Below are 15,474 nucleotides of genomic sequence, written 5' to 3'. Positions count from 1 at the left end.
ACAACGTCGATGATCACAGCTGACAGCATATACACTCCCTGAGTAATCGCACGGGATCTTCCTTGAGCCAACGTGGACCTACCGTGTGGCAGGACCGCATATGATACATCGTATGCAGTCATTTTGCATACAATGTATAGTACGCAAACCCAGGCAAGCCTGCCTGGCAATGTGACGCATTTTACCTGCAGTCCGTGCAATCATCAGGCTCAGATGTGCTGCGCATGGGAGAACTCATTGCATCGGACCCGAGGTCAATCCCATGCGATTTGGATGCATTTTATGCGATTTATCTTGCATGTAGATTACCCTAGTACATGGGCACCTTTAAATACTGTACATCAATTGCTTTGCAATAATCTCTGCTTTGCGCATTTATATAAATACAAACAGAAGATTTACAAAATTATTTCATGTACGATATACTACTAAAAACTTCCCAGACTCTTTACTCAAGTTTTTAAATAAAGTATATCCACGTTTGAGCAGATGTGATTAAAACTAATGTACTGTGGTACTAATTAAGTCACCTGAGCTCAAGCATCTATAATATCTTTAAAACCTTGTCTGTTAAATTTCCTTGAGCACCGCGCTTTGGAACTTATATAGTAAGGTACGAATTCTCTCAATAGAGCGGGGCGCATCAACTCTCTGTGTGTCGGGTGCGAGCCAAGAACAGGTTCTTCCTTAGAAAACTTCCAAAAACATTCATACTGTAAGGAAATTGTTCAAAGGCTGCGCGCAGGTATTAGTTAGTCATTCATCCCCATGAGGTGTATGTTTATTGATGCGAACACCGGAAACTTTTTCAGTGCTCGCATCAATAAACATAACCCTCATGGGGATGAATCACTAATACCTGCGCGCAGCCTTTGAACACTATTTCCCAGGCAGTATTATAGAATGAGACATTTCCACATTCATGCAAAGAAACCCAAGGAGTTAAATCAGTGCAGCAAAGCGGGGAAACGTCTTTACTGCAAGATCTAGAACAACTTTTCAAAGCAGTTTCCCATCACACTCCTCATAACTCAAACCTCCTCTCAGGTCTGTCATTGCTGAGCAGATGGAAAATATTAAGGTAAAAGGGCAGACTGCAACGGTCAGCCTTCCGTCTCTGCCAGAAGGCCTCATGCTAACTACAAGCAGATTTGCAGGCGGCCTCGCTGCTCTGTTACAATCTGAGATCTGGCACATCCTTTGCCCTGACTACCAGCAGGAGGGCAGGAGGCCAGCTGAGCACGGCTACTGTGCCAAACAGACTGTGCAAGGCCTTCCTGCTTGAATGCTTCAACAGAAAGACGGAAAGTCCCTGGCCCCTTTTGTAAACAAATCCTTGCACTTTCTACCTGCTACTGTGCCAAACCATCCCGATGGCTCAGTGTCAAAAGGTGGCACGACTTAATCCTTCTATACGAAGGGAAGAAACCATGGGGGTGACAATAACTGGCTATCAGGATGGCTTCACTTCAATGTGCTATAAAAATACATGGCTCCAAGTTACTAAGAGTCATGTCTGGATGATGAAATGTTCATCTACGACATACACGCAGTGCATGATTTTGCCTTCCGTAAGGGTTGTTTATATCAAAGGCTGTGCAAACATTTTATACATTCACTTATTTTAAATATTTGCACATCCTCCCTTCTGTAGGCCCTGAGGGAAATGTATCAAGACTTCTTAAAGAATAAGGTAATGGACAAGGGGAGTAGTTGACCATAAGAGTGCACTTAATAAACGATAGCTACTGTAGAAGTGGATAGCGATACATGGGCAGCCACTCTGTAGAAGTCTTGCTACATCTCCCAACTGATTCTGATGAGTATCAAGGGGGTCAATTTATGAACGATGGAGAATGATATCTATCCCCATAAAGTACTTTACAGACAGAGCCATCCTCATCTAGCCCTTTAATGGGATTAAGTGATGTCAGAGCTGTCGGCCTTAATCCTATGCTAACCCCCTACTGTATTGTTCTATGTATCGTATTTCCGCTGAGAACAATAGGCCTTGGCTCACCATGGCTCTCCAGAGAAGGCTAGCTGAAGAAGGCTCCATCTGTATGTGCAAAGTGATAATGTTCTAGCCAATAAGCTCCTAAATGCCAATTTACATATTGTAGCAGATTGGCTGGTGGAATATCACCTTGCATATAACGTTCTTTAAAGATACCACTTCTCCAAGTGTCATGCATTTACCCCTCAGTGCCTTAAGATTGTTCGTTTGTTATGCCAGGGGAAAGCAAAAACATCCATGCCACCTGCACATCCATAGTTATGACCATGCTTGTTAAGGTGGTACACACTATATGATTTTCTTTTAACAAAATGCATAATAACAATATCATTAATGATATCATGTTCAGAATGTATCTACAACATAGTCAGTAATGCACGCCGCTCCCACGGATCATTAACAATGACCGCTACTGTCTGACGATATTTTCAGGTTTGACTCAATGTTCAGTGACTGCATGTTTGGCAGGATTCCCGCTGACCCTACTGAATATCGTTCAGTCGTTAATCCATAGATTTTTCTTTTTATGGCACTGCCGATATCATTAATAAATATCGGTGGTGCTGGTGCCACATATTGTAGTGTGAATGGGGCAAAAGTCCCTCAAAGCTTATTAAGTCAAACGATTGTATATGGTAACCCATACTTTGACATCCAAACGCAGGTGATGTTCACATGGAAATTTTTAGAGGATAAAAGCGTTTAGTTTTTTTACTATTTTTGTTATGTAGTTGGTTTTGAAAGATGGGCAACAATAGGTAAATATTGCTTACTCCTGGAAAATTGGATTCTAGTGAATAAAAACAGAAAAAATACGATGCAGTTGGAGAACAGCACATATTTTAACACAAAAAAATAGTATAAATTTCAATGTGAGTCCTGCAGAGAGCTACACATTCCACACATTTTATATGTTATTCCATTAATTTCACTGATAAATGAAAGTAAAATGCTACGAAAAACCTTGATAACCAGCATTCACATAAAAACAGCTGCCATGCAGTGCACATGAGGAAATCCTCTGCTATCTTTCTTCGTTTGCGTCCAAACTCCTTGAGCGTATTGTCTCCAATCGCCTTACTGCAATTCTTTCCTCCCACTCACTAATTGACCCTTTCTAGTCTGGTTTCCATCCTCTCCAATCCACTAAATATGCCCTCAAAAAAGTTTGCAATGATTGTTTTGCTGCTAAATCCATGGGCCAGTAGCTTATTCTGCTTGACCTCTATTCTACTGTGGACCACCCTCTTCTTCTGCAAATCCTTCATTACCTTGCTCAATGCGATACTGTTCTCTCCTGTCTGTCCTCATACCTCTCTGATTGTTCCTTCACTTTTGCCTCTAATGACTCCACCTCCCCTAACCTTAGGTGTCCCTCCAGGTCCCTCTCTTGGTCCTCTCCTTTTCTCTCTATACTGTATATCCTATTTAGGTGATCTCCCTAGCTTTTTTGGCAAAACTCCCCTGACCTTTCCCCTGCTCTCTTCATTTCTATCTCCAACTATCTTTCTGCTAGCTCTTGGATGCCCTAGTGCTTTCTTAAATTTAACATGTCTAAGACTGAGCGGAACATCTTCCCACCCTCCTGAATAACCTCACTTTTCACAATTTCATTATCTATTGATGGCATAACTACCTCCTCTAGCCTCCAAGTGCACTGTCTTGGAGCGGTCCTAGACTTCACCCTCTCCTAGAAACCACACAATAAGTACCTTACAAACCTTCTGTTTTCACCTCAAAAATATTTCCAGAAACAGTTATTTTCTTACTCAGGATTTTACTAAGACCCTTATCCACTCTCTGATCATCTCCAGACTGAACTAACTCAATATCCTCTTATCTGGCATACCTGAGAACCTCCACTCTACACTCCAATGTACCTCCTCTATGGAGTTCCCTGGCTCATCTTCCCCTTCAAATGTTCCAAGTCCACCTCCCTCTCTTATAAGCCCTTCACTAACCCCACCCACTCATTTAAATCTCTGTCCATGTCTCCCTCTACATTCCTGTCCATCCTCTTCGATCTGATAAAGCACAACATCTCTCCTTCCTGATGACCTCCTTCCACTCCTACCTCTAAGGTTTTACACGTGCTTCTGCCTTTTTACCGGAAATTCTCTACCTCTCTCCATCAGGCGCTCCCCCCTCTCTAATAAGCATCAAACAGGTTATCTTCATCACCAAACCCAGCCAACTCTGTCTCATCCAAACCCTCTGTTCAATACTCACTGCCTAACTCATATGTGTCACTCTGTCTGCCCCACCCCTTTAGAATGAAAGCTTCATACTCCCTTTGATGGCATGAAATCCCACGGTTGCCTGCCACCATAATACCTATTACAGTGGTGTTTACAGATATAGCAAAGTATATATAACCTGTACTTGTCTTATATTGTCCAGAACTTTAAGTCAATTCAATCTTGTTCAATCTTGTTTTTCATATTTGTTTATGGGTGCCACATGAAGGATAATATTAATACATTTATTCCTTTAGCCAGGAGATATAGAATTGTTTAGACCAGAGGATACCTACTCTATAGATTGGATTAGTCAATAAAGCCAATCAATATTCAGCAGCTATCAATTCTGGCTTGTGGTTAGCCTCACTCTGTAGTAACTCACACACACTAAGATATTAATATTACCATCAGGCACTATCCCCATTCATTCGAGCGTGCTCTCATCTCCCGGACTTCGTTTAAGCACCTCCACTCAAGCAACCACTCATCTCAGACCATGAGCTTACAGTCCCGGGGCACTTGGAACATGTTGCATTGTTACCCGCCTTGGATGAGAGGAAACATTTTACCCCTTCTTTTCACCCCTGTAGAGACAAACCTGCTTCGTGGATGCGAACATCAAGAAAATAATATACGCCGTGATATTCTTGTTGCTAGGTCAAGGAGTTTGGGCTGGTCATTGAGCTAATACATATTATATATTATAACAACAATATTGGATCGCACTCACTTCGACAATAATAAAAGTGCGGGTACATAATTGTTAATTAGCATCAACAAATTCATGAGCCCCTCAGTCCACAATGAGTTTAAAAAACAATAGACCATATTTATTTATAAGTGCAGCAGTCCCAGAGCAGAAATAAATATTTCCCCATAACTATATACGTATCAGACTCTCATGTGGCCAGTATCAGTAGTTCCATCTAAGCTAAAAAGGTCAACAGCTGTTTGGATGATGTCTTTGTCAAGGATCAGCCCAAAAAATATATATATATATCTATATCTCTCTGATCACATTATAACGACCACCATCTAATAAGCCGGGGTATCCGCTGTGTGCAGCAGACAGACTGGGAGTGGCTCCGTAAGGTGTTGGTAGATTGGCACAGGTATCTGGAGCCATGCTGACTGCAATACACCCCACAGCTGCTGGAGGATGCGTGGCGGATGATACACAGAGCGAACACAATGATCAAGGTGGTCCCACATATGCTTACTGGCTGGTTCACGTCCGGGAGAATTAGGGAGCCAGGGAAGAACTTAGAAGTACTGGAAAGTCTTGGTCGTGTTCATCCAACCACTGTGTGACGTCGCATTATCTTGCCGGAAGATCCCATCTGCCCCAAGGTAGACAACACGTATGGGGGGTGGGGGGTGTAAGTGATCTGAAAGGATGGGTTTATAACCAAATCCATCAATGGTGCTTTGTACATGAAGCAGTGGGCCAGAGAATGCTGTAAAACATTCGCCAGACCATAATGTTGCCTCCACCAGCTTGTGTTCCTACAGCAATTTTTGCAGGGTGTTTGTTCTCTGATGTTTCTCGTCTGACATGCAAACGTCTATCTGTGCGATGAAGCACAAAACGTATTTACCCGGCACTGCCAATGCCATAAACCTAAATAACACATGGCATCAAGTGTTATTTTGTAACCTGTCTACAATCAACTTTCAACCATTAGCAAATCACAGTCAGACAACAGTGATTATACTAATCAATCTACCAAAAACAACATAAACATTATAACAATAATGATCATTTTTCTTTTATATAATGCTCTATCTCCAATAGGACTCATGGTGCTTTATTAGACAAGCAATGTAAACCCAATGATTCATTTAACTTTTGCAGGGCCAATGTACCCAAACGCACAATCCATTTTGACTCATTATAATAATACTTTTCCTCTATTGCCTCCTATGAGCAATTGTGGAACGTCTCCTTTTATTCTATTATGTATAACAAAAATGTCTGGCCACTGGATGACCACTCCTACCCTTTAGAAGAGACGCTTTTATGGCAGACCAGTGGAGCGCCATATGCTCTTTGAACTGGCACTATATTTTGAGAACATAGTACAAACGGGATTGTTACTAAATCCAGGCGGTCAGAATCCCGGCTGTCAAAATCCTGACGCTGGAATCCCGACCATCAAAGTTCCGACAAGGGGGGACGTGGATCACCCCCCCTTGTGGGCTCGCTGCGCTTGCCACGCAGCGGGCCCTGTGCCTCGCTACGCTCGGCACACTAATTTATTCTCCCTCTATGGGTGTCGTGGACACCCATAGAGAGAGAGAAAGTGTCGGTATTTCGGAGGTCGGGATTCCGGCGTCGGTATTTTGACTGCCAGGATTCCGACCGCCGGGGTTCTAACTGCCTCCCGTACAAACAGCAAGGACATGTGATTTTGTACAATACATATCAATTGAGGGCCAGATGTATCAAGCTTTAAAAAGTGATAAAGTGGAAAGTGATAAACAACCAACACCTAACTGTGTCCTGAAAGGCTGGATTTAAAATGACAGTTAGGAGCCAATGGGCTCGTCGTTTATCGCTCTACATTTTATCACATTTTGAAACTTGATACATCTGGCCCTGACTGTTCATTCTAGCACCCTGCACCTTTCAAAACCCATACAGTTCCTCTATCCCACCTGGGGTGTCCCACTCTGTTGTGATGCTTCTAGCACAGTTTGGTCTGTCTCTCTCTGTGAAATACAGATCACACTGTGTTAGATACACCACAGTAGAGAGAGTGACATCCCATGCAAGGAACAGAAACTGCATGGGTTTTGAAGGGTGCAGGGTGCTGGAATGAATACTACCTACAGGTACAAGTTAAATAGTGGCAGATCTTAAGATGGATACACACCTACAGATTTATCTGTCCAATCTATCTGGTGGGAACAAAAACCTGGAAATGTATGGGAGCAAACGACAATCAAGAATTTGCTGCCAAATGCTGGAAAACAGACAATGGTCATTTAGACAAATTGGTTAAATCAATCTGATATAACAAATTTTTGTAACTAAGTGTTTTTGTCTATTTACACTGGTTGGGAGCAAATGCGGATTTCATTTGCTCATATACAGTACATTTACAGATTTTTGTTTGCACCAGACAGATTGGACAGATATATCTTAAGGTGTGTACCCAGTGTTAAACTTCTTCCCAGTCACTGGGTGTAATGATGGAATAATGGCTGCATATTTGAAGATAATGACATTTAAAATTCCCCATTTTAGCTGTACCCAAAAACTTGGAGGTACGGACAGGTTTACCTACAGAGGTGTTATCTGTGTGCTCTACATACTGTAGTCCGCAGAAAAAGAAAAAAAAATCAGTGCGTCTCAATGTTTATGTGGCAGTCCATTGCAGTGATGTCTGAATAAGACCGAATACATTTTTGGTGTATTTCAGAAACCAATGTAGATGGTTACTAATTAATCAAATATGTATTTTTAACAGTAATATTAAACAATGCTATTAGATGTATTCTGTACACAGGGTAGAACTATATCCACATTTACAGTGTAATGTACCACTAATCCTAAACCACTGCAGTCTATCAGGAATATGTTTGTGTGAAGGAGATATAGTAACTGTTTCATTCAATCTATTACAGAACCATATTTATCTCTCATTACAGTATATAGTATATTGCAAAGAACAGGTCAATAACCAGACAAATTTCATTAGAATTAATATGAATAAATGATATAAAACCACGTAAACTCTCCTTTGCGGAATATGCTGCGCTATATAAGAAACTGTTAATAAATAATAAATAAACAGTGAATAGGGAAAAAAGTCTTGATATAAAATGGAAATGGAATAATTTGCACGTTGGAATGCTACGGACAACTTGATATTTAAATGGTCAATCTCTGTCTGACAACTAAGAGAGAGCTTTTCATTGGCAGATGACATCACAAACAAAACGAGAGAGCTCTGCAAGTTAATGGTATCACAATCGTTCTGTGTTAAGTTTCTCCAGTGTGCATACAAACAGTGGTACTACGGTCCCTCAAGCTGCTCCTCTGCTTCGCATCAATGCTCTGCCAGTTGGCAACCTCAAGCCAGGAAGCTGTCAGTGTCAATTGAGCTGAGGCTATGTAGTTCTTGCTGGTGAACGGGGTGTCCTCTGTTTCCAAAGCATGGGGAAAAAAAGCCTCCGCTCTCCTTCCATCTGAGCTGGCGACTTCCACTCACTGCAGTTTAAAGGAGCTGTGAATCGGTCCTTAACAAAAGCGTTCTGTGGCTGAGCCCTGGCTGGGACCCATGTCAACAGATTCCAGGGTCGCAGGTCACACTAACTAACATCTATTCCCAGCAGAGCCTGCTCCAAGCGCAGCCTGGAAGTAGTACAAATTTGGAATTTTTCTCTAATCCCCCGAGATATTCCTGATCCTTCCACATGTTTCTGCTCAATTAGAAACAATTCTCACTTTGCACCACGTGAGACTTTGCACCACGTGAGAGGCCCCCTTGGACATTCTGTTCAATCAAAGGAAAGTGACCTCTGAGCCAGAAGCCCAGAGGCGGACAATAAGCTATTTTATTTATGTCTGTAAAAGGGTACATATCAAAAGCGAAATTGCATTCAATAAAGCAGGGATGGGGAACCTTCGGCCATCCAGCTGTTGTTAAACTACACATCCCAGCATGCCCTGCAACAGTTTTAGCATGGCCAAATAGCAAAAATGTAGCAGGGCATGCTGGGATGTGTAGTTCAACCACAGCTGGAGGGCCGAAGGTTCCCCATCCCTGCAATAAAATAATATATATAATATAAATTAATATAATATAGGACCATGAGGTAGCTTATCTTATAGGTAGCACCCAACGCCTTTCGTCAATTCGACTTCTTCAAATTAGATTTAAAAAAAAATATTTGTGTTTTTAATAAATTTCCTATTTATTGATATACCTGTCGTCCATGTATATACCTCATAGTATATAGCATTATTGGACACTGAAACCCCTATCCATTTTATATGTACCGGTGTTTATCTCTTACCAAGGCTTGATATTTAGGGGACAGCTGACACCTTTATATATAAAGGGGTTGCTTTAATACCGACATTTTAGTGATTTTATTTACTAGTGTTTATCACTAATACTGGCAGATTTTATTTAAACAATCTACACAAGTGGCTCCCAGCATCCATTTTATTATTTTCAAAGCCCTACATGACCAGGGCCCAAGGCACCTGCAGCAGCCTCTGATCCCTTATTGCCCCACTCGATTAATGCGATCGGTTGATGAAAAACTACTAAGTGTACCCAGAATTTCCCTGAATTCATCTGGGGGTCGAGCTTTCAGCGCTGTGGCTCCAACTCTATGGAACTCACTTACCCGCTCAGTTTGAGAAGCTTTTTTTTTTAATTCAAACATAGACTCAAGACTTTCCTGTTCACCCAAGCATTTCACTAATGTCCCTTGTTAAGTTTGTTTTGTATTTTGTGCTGTAAAAGGCTAATGCAAGTACTTTGAGTCCTATTAGGAGAAAAGTGCTATATAAATATTATTATTATTATTATTATTATTATTATTATTATTATATGGGCTCTATCACAGTTTCGTTGGGATGACTTTCTTATTTCTATAGACTAATAGCTCTCTTTATTATCACCTAAAAGTGAGGCTAATATAAAAGCCATGGATTAATTTTCAATAAAATACATATACGGTAGGTTTGCAGAAATACCGTTTTGGTTATTTTCAATATATATATATTAACAGAGCCACGTTCTATTAGGCATTGAGAGAACCACATTATTTAGAAAAAGCTGGAGAGAGAATTCAATTCCAGGCTATGATAAGGGTTTAGCTCCTTTCTCGAGGCCGCTGCCTAATGCTCCGTACAAACATGGATACGGAGCCTCCGTGCTGAGCGATGCAGTGTAGCACAGATCGCTCAGCACACGTGCGATGCACCAGCGATGTGAGCAGAGCGAGCTGCCATGTCCAGTGTCCTCTGGTGAGAAGAACACTGGCGACGGTTAGATTTATACTTCATGCAGCATAAATCTGACCCAGGGATGGCAATGTGCAGGACCACACATCGCCATTGCTGGGGGCCTACAAATGGAGATATCCGTGCTTAACTTCTAAGCTATCTAGTCAGATCATTTAAAATTGGGCTACAATAAGGCGCCAAGATCGGAGGCGGCACCAAAGAGCCTGCCTATCACAAAATTAGGGATGTCTATGATAAAGTAATTGTACTTAGTGCAGACGGCAGCTAAGGAACTTCTAAGATGCGACCTCACCAATTTCACTTGAGGAGGCTGGAAAGTGAGTGTGCACTGGTGGAAGTGTGGAGTTCGTGGGGGGGGGGGGGGGGGAGTCAGTAGGTTTAAGTTTTGCCTAGGGTGAGGAGAAGCCTTACACTGGCCCTGTCCCATCTGTTGTGGGTAAGGAGACAAATCCTGGGATTAGGTATTGAAATATTCTCACTCCCCAGATTCCCGGGATTCTCAAGATTGGCCACAAGACGCAGTGCCGCACTGTGTACTGCTGGGAAGCAGGCCTTAAGCAGGCAGGCGCCGTTAAAGGGGCAGGCAGGTGCATGGCTGTGGACAAGCTGGTTTCCGGGAAGTGCCTGAGCTGTGTGCTGGCCAGCAGAAAAAAGTAAAGTCCGCATTTTGATCCCGAAATTCCGGTATTAAAGGCTTCAATCCTGGGATTGAAATCTCATAATTTTTGGCCCTAAATCATACTTGCCAACTTTTAAATTTGCCTGTAGGGGGCGGGGCTAAAATGATGCCTTTTGCATAATTTTAGTCCCGCCCCTCTCATGGACCCGCAAATTTCCGCAGTTCCAGCGGCTCGAGGGGGAGGGGAGCGCTCTGGGGGGCATGCGGGAGACTTGCCCACCTTTCCGGGGGGCCGGGAGAGGGACCCTATTTTTGGGAGTCTCCCAGCCATTCCGGGAGGGTAGGCAAGTACGCCCAACATTGACATCTACTGTAATTATGGGCATATACTGTGCTTTGAAAACTCATAGCCAACCGCGTGACACAAGATTTTAACTTGGTTAAGATCCCGAGAGTGATCCAGGCCTGTTGTGACTTTTGCTCTATGATAGGGTGCATTGTCTTTTTTTAAATCATTATCTCCACTTGTTTGTTTTAGTAAATCTACCCCAAAATGTCTCGGAGACAAATTTTATCTGACTGCTTGAAACCCAGCAGATATTAAGGACATACACTGTGAGATGATAATATCTGCTTTCCTTCTCTGGAAGGAGACATTTCCCTTTTCGTCCCCTGTGAAGGGAAAGAAGAAATGTCTGGACCAACCGCAGCAGCACATACTCTGCCTGATGGCCAATCAATGATCTGATCTATCAGACACACTGAGCTATTCCAGCAACAGACCAATTATCGCTGGTCTGGTGTGGCCACACATCTACACAACATGGTAGCACAGCAGTAAGCATTGTTGCCTCAAAGCACTGTGGGTATTCAACTCTGACAAAGGCCTTATCTGTGCAGAGTTTGCGCATACTATATATGTGGGCGTCCCTCTAAGTGCGTTTCACAAAAATACTGTTATGTAATTGGTTTCTGAGAAAATGTACGTGTTGGTGTTAACGGCAGTGTGTGGCAGGGAATTTCCGTAATTGGGGTGTCAAATCCCAGAGGCCATCCAAATAAAATCCAGAGACACTTGTATACTGTATACTGTATGTTGAAAAGCAAGGGAGCACTCACTATAGTCCAATATCAATTGCACATTTGTATTCCATACCATAATGTGCATGATGCAGAATCAGGGTTGGCTAATGTTCCGGTCCCCGTGGAGACCTTTTTCAAGACCCAAACTACAATCGATGGAGACAGGATGGCACTCACAATTTGGTATAAGTGGGTGCAGAGTCCGTACAACAGATAGTTTTAACCACACTCACCTCTCCTTGGTCAAATGGAAGAAGAAGTGAAGGACCAGCGTGCCAGTTCAATGAAGAAGGTATTTGTATTTTTTACATGTTACAAAAATAAACCCATAACATCAGCAGACCCAACAGCTGTTTCAACCAGCCGCTGACCTCTGGCGAGAACCAGCAACAGTTGATTGAAATGGCTGTTTTTTTGTAATATGTAAAAAAAAATACAAATACTTTTTAAATAATTTTTCATTGAATAGGTGCGCTGGTCCTTTACTTATTTTTCTATTTGGACAAGGAGAGGGGAGTGTGGTGTATAATAACAGGACATATCTGTATATATGTACTACATATGAGAACTACTCCTGCCGCACATTTCCACAGTACTTATGTAGTTTTAACTTAAGTAACAGAATTAGTTCTTTTTAGGTTCTAACAGTCAAAAGTGTAAAGATTGTAATGGGAAAATACAGTTAAAACAACTTCCTTACTATCTGCAGCTCTCAGCAATGGCTTTGACAGAGTTTGGCATTTCTATATAAACCCTGCACCAGCTAACCCAACATACAGTAACTGCTGCAGCAATGTATTTGTGTGCACATATATATATATATATATACATACAGTGGCGTAAGTTTGTCCCAGTTGCCCGGGGGCAAGATAAATATTGGTTCCCCCCCTTACATGCACACACACACACAGCACCTTGTATAAATATATGTTTGCATGTGTGTATGTATATATGTTATATATATATATATATATATTATGTTTAAATAAAGAAAATGTGACAACTATGGTCCTGCAAGGAGGAGGAGTCAGCCACAGAAGCAATATCAACAGCTTCCAATGAACTGATTCAAACTTGCAGGAGAAGAAGGTGCCCCCTTGAGAGCAGGAGCCCGGTGGCAGATGACTCCATTGCCTCCCAGAGTTACGCCTCTGTATATATATATACACAATGTATGGATGCATGCATGGATGGTTAGATTTATTGTCGTAGAAGCGTGCCATGATGTTCAGCTTCAAACGGAGGTATACTGTAATGTACATGCATTGTTTTTATCACAATGGTTCATTGTGGCGATCATAAAAAGGCATGGTACAGTACTTATGGTCTACCAGGGTGCAAATGCCAAAATTTGAGCAGAATGACGCTCTTAAATGAAGCTTTGAAACAACATTTGGTAAATGTAACACACATTTTCAAAAGCAGTTAATCCATTCAGGAAGCATCAAGTACAGCTGAAGTAGTAACCGGCGCCCCCTATCCGCAAGTACGAGAACAGAAATATGTAACATTATCAGCCACACACTTTCCAGCAGAGGAACACGGCTTCCCATTTGTCCCACACGTTCAGCTGACACCACAGAGGTCCCTGCCACGGTAGGCCATGTACCACTACAGCATCACATAATCACACTGACAGGCAGTTCAAGGTCGTATAAACCCTAATGACAGCTCACAAACTGCAGCAGTCTTACAACTTTCTAGAAAAACAGGCGCTTGTGTAACTTAAATATACAAACACTGCAGTCAGATAAGTTATGACAGCCGCAGATAAGAGCTCTCACAGCTCAGATAGTTCTTGTTAAATTCATCGGCACATCGCAAAATATACACAGCGTCCAGATATGGCCAAGTGCCCGGTTTAAAAAGTGCAGGAAGGTTAAAGGCAACGCTGCAGAGTGAAAAAATGCAGGATGTGAGTTAGCAACTCTGAGGATGAACAGGAACTTCATGGTTTATCTACTGACAGAGCATTATTACTAAACATCATTCTAAAATATAAGTGTTCCATATAACTGCTACAGAACACAGTGCATCCAATATAGTCCAGAGAGACCCAACACCGAATGGTTTCATTTACTCATACATCGTGAGTTGCTGAAAAGAACCCACGATGTGCAGCTGATCAGTCTGATCTGATCGATCACAAGTGCTGCATGTATGATCTACAGGATCCCATTCGCACAGGAACGTGCATGGGGTTGGATCAGATGTCAACCAGGCCCGATTTGGCCAGGTTTCATCCGATATATCTGGACGATCAGTTGGAATCGTCTGAAAACCGTCCAAACCGGACCTGTGTATGAGCCTCTTAAGTAAAACAAACAAAACACCAAGCGATTGGGCATGACCATTCTGTTCTGAAGCTGGGGCAGATGCAACATGTCGAAAACTCGAAATTGCAGAGTAAAACTAAAGCGGTTTGTGGGCTGCATGCAAAAGCAGCCAGTATTTACCCTGCACAGAGATATATAAATGTATTTTAAACCCTTGCATGGCAGCATGGTTTGTTTCAGACACAAATATACGTGCCTTTTTTTCTTTACTTACAAACATGAATAAGGCCCTTAGTGATCTAAACAGCCAATAGTGTACTATTAGTGAAATAAGGCCCAAAATTCAGGAAATACTGTAGTACTCAATAAGGAAAACGGAATTCATGTTCCAGCAACTAAACATATGGCTCAGAAAAGTTAGGTGTATGGGCATATGTATACTGGGCGGGCTTTACTACGCCGACAGTCAGGATTCTGACAGTCATAAGTCCGACCTCAGAATCCCAACTGCCTGGAATCAGAAAGCGGGGAGAGCACAACGAAGTCTCTTGCGCGCTCGCCATGCTGTGGGGCTTGGTTACGAGCTTCTCACCCCTTGGACCCCACGAGGGAGAATAGCCCCTGTCAGTTGGCACCCCGGCTGTCTGGGATTTAACAGTCGGGATTCTGACGTTGGTGTAACAACAGTGCCGTCTTTCCGATTGGGCTTAATGGGCAGTTGCCCAGGGCCAAGGATTCTAGGGGCCGACAGCCAATCAGGCTTTTCCTAGGGGCCCGCTCTTATGTTAAGACAGCCCTGTGTAACGACTGTTGGAATTCCGACTGCCAGGAGGTCATCCGGCACCCATATACTGTATCTGTATATCTGTCATCCCTCCATGCATGGTTGGTCTATTTCACATTTATTTATATGGTCACCCCAAGGTCAGGTTACAATCAAGGATTTTAATCTTGTATTTAAAGGACAAAAATACTGTCAACATTCACAAAACCTAGTGGATATAAAGTGGTTTCAGGGATGCAGAATTTGTATACAGTGGTTACAGCCTTAAATTAATACAAACGAAACAGAGTTTAATCTTCTGGATCCACACACCCTGAAGATACAGATTTAAGTTCAAATTTCCGTAGCCATGAGAAATAGGATTACTGATGGTAATAGCACATGAGCACAAAGGAAGAGTTGGGGAATCTGACACCCACCCACAATATGTCTCCCAAACACATCTGATGATAAATGGCTTGAAACG

General features: G+C 42.3%; 1 protein-coding gene across 4 annotated transcripts in view; it reads right to left on the bottom strand.

Moving 5' to 3' along the window:
- The window catches only part of DENND1A (DENN domain containing 1A), a 593,192-nt gene that overhangs the window by 397,686 nt on the left and 180,032 nt on the right, over positions 1 to 15,474 (bottom strand). The window lies entirely within an intron of this gene.

Source organism: Crinia signifera, chromosome 9, assembly GCF_055691185.1.
Source record: "Crinia signifera chromosome 9, ASM5569118v1, whole genome shotgun sequence".
Taxonomy (NCBI): Eukaryota; Metazoa; Chordata; class Amphibia; order Anura; family Myobatrachidae; genus Crinia; species Crinia signifera.
Note: the sequence above shows the minus strand (reverse complement) of the source record. Positions and strands in the feature narration are given on the sequence as shown.